The sequence below is a fragment of the Sarcophilus harrisii genome, chromosome 4 (assembly GCF_902635505.1).
Source record: "Sarcophilus harrisii chromosome 4, mSarHar1.11, whole genome shotgun sequence".
NCBI classification, from domain to species: Eukaryota; Metazoa; Chordata; class Mammalia; order Dasyuromorphia; family Dasyuridae; genus Sarcophilus; species Sarcophilus harrisii.
The window spans coordinates 461,558,760-461,573,860 of NC_045429.1; positions in this window are offsets into that span (position 1 = coordinate 461,558,760).

A 15,101-nucleotide genomic window follows, 5' to 3' on the forward strand; every position below is an offset into this window, starting at 1 on the left:
AAATATTTGTTGAATCTACTTAGGAGAGTTGGTATTTCTTGAGTCCCTAGAAAAGCTTCAGTGAATTTACATGATCTGATGCAAAGGGAAGGAATCAGAGCCAAGGGGAAAAAAGACAGTGATGAAAATAGAAAGGGGGGAAAAACAAATGTGCAATCCAATCCAAAATGAATGTAGCAAAATTACACAGATGCATGAACCCCAATTAGAAACCAAAGATACCCCATACATCATACCATTGAAGCAGGAAGTCCATCTGGGTAAAACTCTATAGACTTTCAGACTTTTTCAATGCATTAAAGGTTTGGATTTTTTTTTCTGATCGAATGATGAGAATATATGTTTTGTACAACTTAACAATCTATGCAAATGTTAGCTATTGTTTTTTCCTTCTTTTCTTTATTCTTATTTTCTTTAAAAAATATTCTTTCTCAAGATCTTAGTTTCAATTGATCAAGGATGGACAGAAGCAGCTACACCCAAAGAAAGAACACTGGGAAATGAATGTAAACTGCTTGCATTTTTGTTCTTCTTCCCAGGTTATTTATACCTTCTAAATCCTATTCTCCCTGAGCAACAAGAGAACTGTTCGGTTCTGCACACATAGATTGTATTCAAGATCTACTGTAATCTATTTAACATGTTTAGGACTGCTTGCCATCTGGGGGAGGGAGTGGAGTGAGGGAGGGGAAAAATCGGAACAGAAGTGAGTGCAAGGGATAATGTTGTAAAAAAATTACCCTGGCATGGGTTCTGTCAATAAAAAGTTATTTAAAAAAAATAAAAATATTCTTTCTTACATAGGGTGGATCTAAGAGCAGAAAAGGACACTGAGAAAAATTCTATGATGTATAAAATAAAATAGCTTGCCATCTGCATGGGGGGAGGAGGGCAATTCGGAACACAAAACTATTATTAAATTATCTGTGCATATGTTTTGAAAACAAAAAGCTTTAAAAATATTGTGATAACTGTATTTCCCTATATTTAATAACTGTATTTCCTTGTATTTTATAATGTGATATATTTGATTTTATATATTTGAAAGTATTGACTTTACCAGCCTGCCAGAGGGTCCACGACCCAAACTATCAATCCCTGGGTGAGGCGGCTTGGAGATCCTTCCAACCTCTGGAGCCTGTGGTCTATTAGAACAACAGATAGGCTCTAGAGTAAGAAAACCACTTTTAAGAAAGACTCAAAACCAAAAAGGATGGTTCTTTTGGAATTGGGTTCCTTGGCAGTGCCCTTCTCCTGGAACAGTACCCAGGGCAAGGAAGTTGGGGCTCTGAGCCATGGAACACCTGACCCTCAGAACTAGAATCAGCAAAGGCCTCATAATTAGCTACAACAGGGACCTCTTCTGGTACCTCCACTTCGAAATGGACAAGAGTTTGATGCCATTTGCCCAGGGTGGGGTATTTTCTATTCCTGGGATAAATAATTTCTCCTTACATCTCAGCCTCCAAATATCCAGTTCCCATAAAGTTCTTAAAACGGGTGTCAGGCACCAGAAGTCCCACCGACAACCAGGAAGATACAATGAGAAATCTGCCTTTCTCCCACATAAAGGCAAGTATACATCTGTACATATGAGTGACCAAGACTTGGCACCTTTAAACCCAGTATTTAATACTTTTTTTCTTCTTCTTCTTTTTTAATTTTTATTTCTTTTTTCTTTTTTATTATAGCTTTTTATTTACAAAACACATACATGGGCAATTTTTCAACACTGACCCTTGCAAAACCTTCTGTTCCAACTTTTCCCTTCCTTCCCTCCACCCCCTCCCCTAGATGGCAGGTAGTCCCATACATGTTAAATATGTTAAAGTATATGTTAACTACAATATATGTGTACATACTTATGCAATTATCTTGCTGCACAAGAAAAATCAGATTTAGAAAGAAGGTAAAAATAACCTGAGAAGGAAAACAAACCATAACAGAAAGAGTGAAAATGCTATGTTGTGGTTCACACTCAGTTCCCACAGTCCTCTCTCTGGGTGTAGCTGGTTCTCTTCATTACTGAACAATTGGGACTGATTTGGATCCTCTCATTGTTGAAGAGAGCCACGTCAATCAGAATTGATCATCATATAGTGTTGTTGTTGAAGTGTATAATGAACTCCTCAGTGTTTAATAGTTAAAATCAACTTATACCTGATACCAAGTAGGCACTTAGGAAATTAATGCTTGTTCACTTGAACGAATGTCAATTTTTAAGAACCCCAAAGGCAAAAATAACTTAAAAAAAAGAAAAAACAAAACTCATTCCTCATTCTTCTTTCATTTAAAAAATTCTTTTTTTCCCTGAACATTATTTTCTGGGCATATTCTCCCTTCTCTTCTCCCCAATGAATTACATTATATGTAATAAACAATAAAAGAGATGGAATAAGAAGTATTTCAGGTAAGGTAACCCGCATATCAACCAAATCTCCACATGCAATGTCTCTGCACCCATAGGCCCCCATTTCTGAAAAGAAGGGCAAGAGGCTCATTTGTTCATTTCTTCTCCTAGGCCCAAAGAAGGAAGACCTTTGAACAAACAAACGAATAGGAACAGATACAGAGGCAGAATCCCAGAGAGGTCCCAATGGAGCAAGCCCCCCAGGCTCCACCAGGACTGCATGGCTCTCCCTGACTGTCAGCAACTCTGCCCAAAGCTCTCTTTGCTTTATAAGAAGTTGTGTTCGAACCTGGGACTTAAACTAAACAGATTTCCTATAGGAAACACACACAAAATTACAGGGCTTCTAAAGTTACTTTTATCGACATTTTTCCCTGAGAAATCTTTCTCCCTGGAAAAATAAATTCACAGGATGTAATTAAAATGGTTATATGTGTATGTTGGACTGGCCCCCTCTTAAGTGCTTCACCAAATGGACCACTGAGTGAAGAAATGAAAGCCAGCTTTGTTTCACTCTATTAATGCCGATATTTATTAATTATAAAATGAGACACTCTCCTGTTAATTTATCGGAACTAAAATCGCCTTTAACCAGACCCGGACTGGACGTATTGAGAAATAGATTAGTCTTCCAGGCGAAGCCCGAGAGGCAAAAACGGGCCCTGGCTTTGGATTGGCCCGATCGATAAGTGGAGACGGTATGAAAGACTCCAGGAATTCCATGAATGGCTGGATGTTTATTTGGGGATTTCTGGGCTGGGTTCAGGCCCTTGTTGTAAAAAGAAATCATCACTTCATATGGAGGGAAGAAGAGAACTTTGGGAAAGAAATCGAGTGAAACAAAAGGAATATTGTCTGTTGCCCAGAGGAGCCCTTTCCTGTCTCAGCAGCCGGAGGACTCCAGTTGGGCTCTGCTTTCCTTGATACCCTCTTTAGGAGCAGCGTTCATGGGCGGGGATTAACTTTCTGGGGAGCCCCTAGACTATGGGTGGAACCTTTGCAACCAAAACCTTTAACTAGGGTCCTGGGGTCACATTTAGAAGGGGTGAAAGGGACATCAGCCCCAGCCCTTTGTCATGCTGATGAGGAAGCAGGGGCCCACAGACCATCAATAACTCTGTCATTGGGTCAGAGACAGAATTGGAGGCAGATCATCGGAATCCAGATCCAGTATTCTGCCATTTTGGCATGAATTGGACGACCAGGCCCAAAAGTTGTGATTAATGGCTCAGCATCATTTGGAAAAGTGGGGTGATCTGTGCTGGGCTCTACCGGGTAGATCTTAAGATAGGTGAGAATTTAAAGGACTCAGACCCTCTAGTCCAACCCACTTGAACTGTAATCTCTTTTGCACTATCCCTAGGCCTAGCCTCTGTTTAAAGACCTTCTGTGAAGTAGAACCGGCCATCTTTCCTAAAGCCAAGCCCATCCCATGGGAGACGGCTCTTCTCAGCTTCCTCTTTGCATCCTCTGGCCACTCACTTCTCTCGGTTCTGCTTTCTGGGGCCAAGTAGGACAATATAGAACGAGACCTTAATTTTCTCTTCCATGTGGCAACTACCATGTTCCTCATGAGACTTTCCTCTTCAGGTTAAGCATCCCCAGGACCCTCCAGCACATCAGAGTCTTTCCCAAAACGTGCTATCCTTGATTGTACCCGAAGTCCTGGGTCACGCCTCTCTTACTTATGGCAGTTTGTCAGTGTCTGGCATAAAGGTGAGCTTCTCAGATAGGAAGAGATTGATATCACAGCAGAGATCCAGATAATCAAGAACCAAAAAATATGTCCAGGACGGAGTATTGAGGTGGATGCGATGAGATGTAATTCATATAAACACATATCTTAAACTCTTACATTAGGGCTCTAAAAATTATAAGATAGAGAAGCTTAATTAGACAGCAGCTTGTCTGACAAAAGTCTGGGGGATTTGACGGGCTTGATGATGTGTGAGAAGGCAATGAGAAAGTTAATTTTCTATTTGAGGTGAATTGAGAGTCCGTTTCTAAGACTAGGAAGCAAAAGTAGCAACCCCACTGTATTTTAGCCTGGTCAGACCATACTTGAAGTGTAGTATTCAGTTCTAGGTGCTCCATTTCAGGAAGGAGGGGATCTGAAGGAAGGGAGTTTGGATGATGGAAGTCCTAGGACTTAGGGTTATCAGTGCCAAAGAAGGAACTAGGATGTTTGGTCTGAAATAGAGAAGACGAGAACTTTTATGTGGATGACAATCAGATACATTTGCTCACTATTTTAGAGGGCAGAAAAATGGGCAGTGGGTGGAAACCATAGAAGGACTCAGCCTTAATGTCAGGAAGAGGGAAAAGGAAATTCTTCCTAATAATCAGAGCTCCCCAAAGGTAAAATTGGCCAGCTCAAGGCTAAGCCTGAGCTTCCCCTCAGAAGCAGGAGGATTTCTTTTGGAAGATGGGAGATTCTTGCCCAGAGACAAATTTGACATCTGCCTTTGGTAGCTTTTCCAGCTCTAGGTTCTATGTTTTTATGACTTGAGCCCAATATTTCTGAAGTCAGACCAGGCCAGTTTCTACCTCTTACTACTACTGGCTGGTTTCCTCATTAAATCTTTCTTTGGCTTCAAAGCTAAGGATTTGAATAGGCTCTAGGCGTATAATTAAAGTTATAGAAACTCTCTCCCTAATCAGTTTATTGTCTCCTGCTCTAGCCTGATATGGAAAAAAAATCTCCTCTGACTTTCTATTAGATTAGCTTCTTGTCTCTCAATGTAGGTCTAGACACCCAATTCCTTTTTTTTCTTTGCCTACTGAAGGCTTTGGGATCAGACCTTCTCTTCCTTTGCTTTTGCCTTGGCTATATGACATCTCTCCTCAAAATAACTTGTAAATATATTGGGAACTTGAAAGACCTCAAGAGTTTCCTATATGATCTGAGTACATTCTAGCCAGTAGTTTTCCTCAATCTGGGTGAAAATGTCACTGGATGAGGGGTCACATGTACCAAGTACTTTCAGAAGAGAGGAAGAGGGGTAGGATGGAGCACTGGAAAAGTTTCATGTAAGAGATAGTGCTTAAACTGTGCCTTAAAGAAAACTAAGAATTTTGTGAGGGGGAGGTCAGGAAAGATCATTAAATCATTGGATCACGGATCTGGTTAGTGCAGAGGTCATATAGTCTAATTTGTTCATTTTACAGATGAAAAAATTGAGGCTCAGAAAGTGAAGTGGCCCAAGATCACACATGATGTAAGAGGCAATGCTGGGATCCAAACTTACGTGCTGTGACATCAGAGAATTCTTTTGTGAGGAAACAGCATCAATATTTGTCAGATCAACAAGATGGCTAGCATTCTAGTTCGACTGAAATGGGGAGCGTACGAGGGGGAGGAAGACGAATGGTTCAGTACGCAAAGGAAGAGAGAAGCATATTGTAGGTCTGAGATCCCACCTTGAGGTCTTTGGATTTTGCCCTAGTGGTCACAGGAACTCACTGAAAATCTGTGAGTGTGTGTGGGAGAGAGGGGAGACATGATCAGGGCCACACTTCAGTTGATCGATCTGGCAGCTGTGGGGCATTCTGGCATTGTGATAAGAAATACATGAGACGTTTTGTTCTTTGGAGTTCCTCTGGATCGGCAGTAATGATACTGGATGAAATTAAAATTGACACCCTGTCACTTTGTCAATTCCTGCCAGTCTCCTACCTGCCGAGACAAAAGGTCTCTCTCAGTGGCTCCATAGAGATTGTGCTCTATTAACAGCTCTGAATGTGTTTCCAAAGAGGTGATCTTGAGAATGGAATGGTTTGGATGGACTTGATCTTGCTCTTTTATTTTCCATTCTCCTTAAAAAAATAACAAAGAAGGTTCATGGATGCCTTTTTTTCTATCACTCTCATTTGGGGATGTTATCTTTTCTCCTACTAGGAATTGAATCTTTTCTTGTAACTTAAAAGAAGACCCAACACCCAATGGAATAGTATTGTGTCCTATCATTCCCTTCCCCCACCCAAAAGAGGGAGGGATGTTTGATTTTCCTCTCATTGGGACATTCATGGGTTTTTCAGTAATTCCCAACTGGACTTCCTTTCAGTGATCTTTCAGTTTACATCATTGTCATCATTGCATGGATTGAACTCTTGACTCTGCTTGTTTTTTCTACATTAATTTATACAAACCATTTCCTATTCATCCAAATTGCTTACATTCAGCACTTGTTATTTCATGATGACATTTCATGATGTGTTCTATAATTTTCTCAGTCATTCTCTTGTTGAAAGTAAGATACTTCCTTTTCAGTTTGTGACTATCACAAGAAGTGTTGCTGCAATATAATGATGGAACACATTGGTTCTTTGTGTGCTTTCAATCTTCTTGGAAGATGCATCCATTTGGAGTCAAAAGGAATCCAGCAGGTGTTTTGTGTGTGTGTGTGTGTGTGTGTGTGTGTGTGTGTGTGTGTGTCTGTATCATCCTTCTGCAGAGAGCAGTGACCCATTCTTAAGGTGCCCCATCAATTCCTAGGTACTCAGGTCATTTCTGAGAGTTATGCTTTCATTGAGGACAAATGTGTACCTGGATATTAGATATTAGAATGGAGCCAAAAAAAATGGGATGTTCTTAATTTCAGGTCTGTGCTGTCACTAATCTTTCCTGAAAATGCCTCCCTTGCCTCTCCTGTGACTTCATACTTTCCAAATTTGAGCAGGGTGTGATCTGGTAGAGTAAGTGCTAGACTGGGAGTGAGGAGGGCTTGGGTTTGTCTAGGAGCAAATCATGTCACCTTTTTGGCTTCCATTTCCTTGTCTGTAACATAAAAATGGCACCTGCCTCACAGGTTTGTTGTGAAGTTCAAGATATATATATATATATATATATATATATATATATATATAGAGAGAGAGAGAGAGAGAGAGAGAGAGAGAGAGAGAGAGAGAGATAATGTTTTGCAAATTTTAAAACACTTTCTAAATGTCAATTATTTTTATATCAGTCTGTAACCTGGTATCCAAGGTCCTATGTACTGGCAACAATGTTAGAGAGAAGAGAGAAGGAACCATTAGCTTTGCCAATGTGAAAAAAAGAACGTGCTCATAGCGTGTGTTATAGAGTGCCCAGTTGGAAGGTTTATACTGCTGTGGAGGAAGACAACAACTTCTTTTTTCTCACATGCAGGAGTGTTGGACAGCAGATTGTGGGTGCCCAGGGTGGTGCTTGGCATCAGGATGGCATTGTTCAACCTTGCTGGGAAATGAGTTTAAATTAAGTCTCTGGTAGTGATAACTCTGAAGGAAGCACGGTGTGACCCCCTTCTTTCTCCTTTTTTCCTTTTCCTTCTACTTCATCTTCTTCCAACCTTATATCGTCTTCTCTCTCCTCTGTCTTTCCCATCTTCCTCCTTTCTCTTTCATTTTCTTACTCTTCCTATTCCTCTCTTTTCCTATTTCTCCTTTTCTCCCCATCCTTATTTTTTGGTACCTTTCTCTCCTTCCTCATTATTTTCCTTCATGCTTTTGAAAGGGCTTCTTCTTCTTTTTCCTCTTCTTCTTCCTGTTCTTCTTCTTTTTCTTCTTCTTCATCTTCATGTTCTTCTTTTTCTTCTTCCTGTTCTTCTTCATCTTCATCTTCATTTTCTTCTTCTTCTACTATTACTACTACTACTACTACTACCACCACTACTATTTCTACTACAGTAGATAGAGCTTAGGAATCCAGATGCAGGAAGGCTTGAATTCAAATTCTGCCTCAGATCCTCCCTAGCTTTGTGACCATAGGCAACTCACCTCACTTCTGGTTACCTCCATATTCCTAACTGTAGCCTAGAGATAATAACAATACCCACTTCACAGGATTGACATGAGGATTAAATGGGATATGTGCACAGTTTTGCAAACTTTAAACCTCTATGTAAACAGCTAGACATCCTCATGCATCCGCTTCCTTTCTGAAACAAAATCTTGTTTCTCACTTTTATGCGCTCTTTGAAAAGATATTTTTTCTCTTCCAGGAAATGCTATTTATTTGTAATTTGGAAATAAAATGAAAGGCAGCTTGTTCAAGATGACCTCTGTGTTTCACTACATGAGGATACGAACGTGCACAGCAGCATGAAGGACTGATTTGGTTCTTGGTCAATGCTGGTGTTTAGGAGAAAGATGAGACCGTACTACCCTGGAATGAAAGCATGGGAATTCTGGAAGAAAACTCCCCTTTCCCCCCACTAGCCTTCCTGCCTCTGTGTCTACCTAGAGGCAAGTTTGACCTTTGATCCAATGGTCTCTTCAGCTGAATTTGGCCTTTAGACACAGGCCGTGTCCCTTCCCTCCCTCCTAAGACAGAAATAAGACCTTCCAGGTCAGGAGGAATGATCACTTTCAGTAGATGTTCTAACCAAGCCCTCCTTCTGCCACTCAGGTATTATAAAGATTAATGAGCTGGTGTGCGTAAGCTACTCAGTTTGGCCTCCTGAGGAAAATGTGGCTGTATAAATATGAGCCATTATTAATCTTTCATAGAAAGAAATATTAACTTTGGCGAAAGTTCGGACTTCTTTGCTATGATAATAGAAAAAATAAACATTTGCTGAACATGGCTATGTGGTAGGCCCGGGACGGAGCAGAAAAGTGGACACAAGCCCTCCGGAGAGAGGCCATGCCGTCTTCCAGAGAGAGCAGCAAAGATCCCACTTCTAGCTCTGGTTTTCTTTGTACCTCACTGGATGTCCTTGGGAAAGACCCCGTAACCCCTGGCTCTTATCTCCTCGTACATGCAGTAAAGAAACCAGTCTCGCTCGCATCCCACCATTGTAATTTACTCTGTGTGACCCTGGACAAGCCCTTGAGCCTCAGTTTCCTCTGTCTGTGAAATAAGGGGATTGGACCATCTGACCTCGGAGTTGCTTTTCAACTTGAATGTGATCCTGCGTCGCTTCACCAGAGAGGGCTTGTGGGTGTTGAACCCTTCTCTGGTCTTTTGGAGCTCAAAAGGGCCACTCTAACATGAGCTCAGGAAAGATGTGACCTTTTCCTCTTCCTCTCTATTAAAAGGCTAAAAGAAAAACCCTCACAAATCAAGGGGAAGACCAGCTTGAAACTAGTCAGTCTCTGTGCTCAAACTTACCACGGGGCGAGCAGCAGCCGCATTAATGTTGTCTTGGTCGGTTTTCGATGGACCTTTCCCCAGCCGTAAGTGGTGAGGCCTGCCTGTGCTTTGTGTGAACAAAGGCCCAGAGTGAGGAGCCGTTTGTCTCAGGGCACCAGCGAGGAAGCAGGATTTCAATGTGGAGCTTCTGGCTCCCGCTGCATTCTTCTTTGTCCTACTTTTCCCTGCCTAATGGCCTTATTGAGGGCTTTATGGAGCAACCTGGACATGCAAGGGCAGTGAATGAACACCGGTTTGAAGAGCCAGCCAGCTTGAATTTTGGAAGTTCCGTAGCCCCCCAGGCAGAGCCAAACTCTTGATTGTCTGGGGCCGTGGGTGGGCTCTGGGCCTTCTCCACAGATCTGGCTCCTTGGTGCCTCCTCCCTTAGTCCAACATCATCCCACAACATGGCCCTTTGGTCTCTGCTAACCCGGACCCGAGTCCGTGGCCAGGTATGGCAGAGCCATCTATAAGAGGGGCCCCTTTCAGGTCCCAGTCTGGGGCCCTTTCTACTCTGGCACAACTTTCACACTTAGGAAGTTAAATCTGGCTCTTTGCCAAATTTACTCCTCATGTCGATGACAGTCCTTCCTTCTGCTATTAGAACCCATGGCTTCTCTCCTTCTGTCTCAGGGACAGACATTCTCACTTCCCTCAGCAGATCCTCACATGATCCAACCTGGAAGCCCTCCCCGACCCTGCTGCCCCATACTTTGGAATGGCCTTCCCCACAATGTGGTTCCCCCAGCTGAGCCCAACACCCCAGGTTCCATCAGAAGCACCACTGGTTGAATGACCAGAATTAAGCATGGCTCCTTAATCCTTCAATGTCACTGTGGTGGGAGGTCCCTAGAAGGGGTATCCTGGGGGTCAACGCTATTTAACTTTTTTTCCCCTGAGGCAATTGGGGTTAAGTGACTTGCCCAGGGTCACACAGCTAGGATGTGTTAAGTGTCTGAGTTCACATTTGAACTCAGATCCTCCTGACTTCTGGACTGGGGCTCTATCCACTGCGCCACCTAGTTGCCCCTCTATTTAACATTTTTGATTAAAGATAAACTAATCAATAGCATGCTCACCCAATTTTCAGAGGAACCCCAAGCAGGAGAGTTAGCCAACACACTAGACGGGGTGCGGGGGAACACGCAGCAGTAGTGTGCTGCTAGTGCCTCCCTTAAGGATGCCCTTGCATTAATATTGTGTGCACATAGTGCTTTGTACATCTTTTCCCTTATTGGACTGTAAGCCCTTTGAGGGCAAGCACTGAGGTTTGCTTGCTTTTGTATCACCAGCATTTAGCACACAGTAAGTCCTTAATAAATGTCGCACACTGACTGCCTGGGGCAGGAGTGGGAATCTGGGAAAGCCGGCCGGGCCCAACAACTGAGCAAGTGTGACTGATCTTGGCTTTATTCACAGACAAGGCTGGGAAGGTCTTGGAGGTGTGGGGACTACGGCTGCCTTGCCTCCTCCTGTCTGCATGTATGTACATCCTTAGGAGACGCTCTACCCCAGCGTCCCCTGCAAGCCCCAATCGCGTCTTGGCTCCTCCGATGGTGCAGACCGGCTCTGAGCCTGCTGCAAATGCGAGCCTGCCCCGGCCTAGACTCGTCCTGCTTCATGTTCTCGCCCGATTTATGGTCCTCGTTGAAGGATTTGCTGGTCCCTCTGCTGACACCTCCGTGGATCCCAGGGCAATGCAGAAATATTCCAGGGAAGGCCTCTGAGGAGCGCTAAATAAAATGACTGTGGCAATTCTTTCTCCATCCCCTCACTTAAAGGATGGCCTGTGGGGCATTTAATCACTGGGCCATTTGTTGGGTTTTCTTTCAGATCCTAAAAGCATCTGTATGGTACATCAGTCTTTCGTTTGACAGAGGGAGAGGGGGAGAGAGAAAGCAACAGAGACAGTCAGAGACAGAAAGCAGAGAGAGAGAGAGAGAGAGAGAGAGAAAGAGAGAGAGAGAAAGAGAGAGAGAGAAGAGTAAAAGAGGAGAGAGAGGATAGGAGGGAGTAAGAGAGAGAAAGAAAAAGAGAGAGAAGAGAATAAAGAAAGAAGAAAAAAGGAAGAAGAGGAGGAAGAGGAGGAGGAAGAAAAGGAAGAAGGGGAGAGAGACACACAGAGAGAGCATTGGATGAAAGCAAGAGCCCAGGCCCAGGCTGCCGGCAATAGCAGGCTGGAACTTCTCTCCCACACTTGGTCCTTCCATCGTTTGCAGGGTGTTACATGAAAGCCAGCCTGCCCGGGCCTGTGATCTCCAGACCTGCCCCCAGAGACACGGAGCAGGCCTTCTCTCGTGTCTGCTTCCTGTTCTTGGGCTCACATTTTTATAGATGAAATGGCGGCAGGATTTTCCTGTCAGGGAGCTCAATCCTTCACCAGCTCTGGTTCCTTTCTGGAGGGGTTGAAGGGCATCTCCATGGTCTTGAACACAAAGGGTCATCAACCCCCCAGAACCCCCCAAGCAGTGAAAGGCAGCAAGGGAGTGTGGAAAGAGAGCCGGATTCCCCGTCGGGCTCGGGTCTGAGTTCTGCCTTCTACTGGAGTGTAATCCTGCTCAAAGCGTGTGACATTTTGCACCACAGGCGTCCTCTGTCTGAAATGAAGGGCTTCAGGTGAGATGGTTTCTGAGACACCTTCAAGACTGCACGACTCAAACCCTCCATCCCTGACCTGCTGAGGGTTTGGGGGAAAGATAATCCTTCCATCTCATCCTTCTCGAGGGCCATTACGGATGGTGATCTATATGGACTTTCTCTGCTGGGGTGGATGTGATTTCAGGGATTTACCCAAATGAAACCAAGAACCCTGGGCTGTGCTGGGGGAGAGCTGCATGGACTCTGGTCTAGAGCCAGTGTAACATGGCTCCTTTGACTTTCCCCCACAATGGAGCCTTCTGGAAGGGTAACCCCCCTCCCTTCACAGCAAAGGCAGAAGGCTAAGGATCGTGGTTTGCTTCTTAGGGCCACCAGGTCACAGAAGGGAGGAAGCCCCAGGACTTTGCCCCTCACTGTGGGGTCTCTCACCAGATACCACAGATGAGTCTGTGAAGGCGCAGAGACTGACTGAGGCCTTTTTGAAGTCAAGACCTGTCTGGACATCCCCACTTGTGCTTCTGCAGCCAAAAGGCTCCATCCCCAAGGCACTAGTCATAGAATCTCCCGAGGCACCTCCCTTCTGAGGTATCATGGGAAAGAGCATCAGCCGGGCAATCTGCTGAAGCTGTGCAGAAAAATCCCCCAGCATCCACTCTGATTGGGTGGGTGAGCTTCCAGTTCAGGGGACAAACCAGTATGTTTTTTTTATAATTTAAAGTTTATCTGAGACACTTTTATTCACAATATACACTAGAAGCAACTAATGGCAGGAAGAAGCAGCAACTGACTCCACAAAATGTCCTGTCATCCAAGTGAGTTCTAATTACAAGAAATTCCCAACGAGTATATAACAAAAAATAAATAAATAAAACAAAGGACATGGATTGGCTCCCGAGCTGCTGCTGCTGAAAGAAACAGCCTGTTCCACACAGGAAGAGCCAGGGCCCAAGCACACGCTTCTCAGATGTGCCTCGATCATGTCTCCATCTGGTGCATCTCAGAGATGAGGGAACGCCACTGATGAACAGAGGAGAGGTTTGATCAGTGGTTTGAATCTAAGGGGTGGGACAAGGCAAAACTCCTCAAATCATATCAGTTTGCCTCAGTTTTCTAATTAGGAACTCTCCAGTCTTTATGTTTCCACAAGTTCTAAAGACCTTGAGGTCTCTGGAGTGAAAGCCTCCAAATAAAAGTCCCACATTACAAAGACAATAATAATGTTTTTGTCCTGGATTTTTTTGTTCCTGTTTGGTTGTTGTTGTTGTTGTTTAGGTGATGCTGGAGTTTCTGAATGAACCAGAAGTAACTGATGCTGAGAGAAGTCAACGTACCCGGGCTATACCTTGGGTGCGAGAGGTCAGTGGAAATCTCCACAACAGGAGAGCTTGGGATGGTGGGAAGGAGGCTGCTGGCTTTGGGATTCAAAGCTTAGTCCTGACATTTGCTATCAGGGATCCTCAAACTACAGCCTACGGGCCAGATGTGGCAGCTGAGGACTATTATCCCCCTCCCCCAGGGCTAGGAAGCTTCTTTATTTAAAGGCCCACAAAACAAAGTTTTGTTTTTACTATATTCCGGCCCTCCAACAGTCTGAGGGTCAGTGAACTGGCCCCCTAGTTAAAAAGTTTGAGGACCTTGACCTGGGACTAGAAGGATCTGGAGGCTGGGAGGGATGGTGGTGCCCTCCATAGTGATGGGAAAGTTTGCGAGAGATGCAGTTTGGGGAGTTCACATCGTCTCTTCCACAAGGAGAATCCCAATTTTGGACACGTTTGGTTTCAGATGGTGATAGGGGACCGAAGCCTGGAGAGAAACTACGGGAGGAAGTCTACTCTAGGGAGGCCAGTCTTCTTCATAGAGATGGCTACTGACCCTAGAGGTGGTGACGTGGGAGCTGACGGGCTAGCCAAGGGAGAGGAGGTAGAGGAGATTGCCAAGATGGAGTCTGGGGAACACTCACCATCAGTGGGCAAGACTTGGCCAATGAGAAGGTTGGAAGGAAAACTCAGACAGGGTCAAAGGCTACCGAGAAGTTGGGAAGGGTGAGGACTGAGGAAAGGCCATTCCATTTGACCCTAATTAAGAGATCACTGGTAATTACCAAGAAAGTCATTTCGGGTGAATGCTGAAGATGGGAGCCAGGCAGTGGTCCTCAAACTTTTGTTCTCAATATCTTGATCCTATTAAAACTGATTGAGGATCTGTCCAAAGAGTTTTGTTTATGTGGGTTATAGTTATAGATATTGATCATATTAAAAATAAAAACTAATTATGAATTTGTAGACTCTCTGAAAGGATTTCGGAGATTCCCAGGATGCTCTGGACCTGACTTTGAGAACCACTGCTTCAGAGAGTTTAAAAGAGCAGAGAAGAGGAAGGGGAGGCTTCAGGTAGGTCTCATTTTTGCAGACTTTAGTTGAAGTGAGGAAAGATGTGGGGGATAACTTGAGGACATGAAGGGATCAAATAAAGGGTGTTTTTCCCTTTTTTAAGATGAGAGACATAGGGGCTTGTTTATAGGTAGCAGGGAAGTATTCAGTGGAAAGGATGAGACTGAAAAGTAGGTGGGACTGAAGACAGTAGGGGCAAGTGTTGGAGAAGATGGGAGGGACTGGATAAAGGATACATGGAGGGTGAGCTTGTTGTCATTTTTTCATTGTATCCCCAGCCTAGAACACAGTAGCTGGTATACAATAGGTGCCTATTAAATGCTTATTGAATTGACTGATCAATGGACTGAAAAGGTCTTCATTTTACAAAGGGGAAAGTGCCTTGCCCAAGGCAACGTGGTGGCAGAACCGAGACCCTCAGAGCTCAGGGCTTTTAGCCAAGAGTCCTGGCCTTTCTACTCCTTCGCCTTTTGAGTTCTCAGTTCTCTGAAGTTCTTTCTATCCTGTGTCCTTTGTGACCTGCTGACACATTCACTAGTGCAGAGCTTCCTGAAATTGGGAAGACCTAACTGGGAATCCCAATGTAGTCAT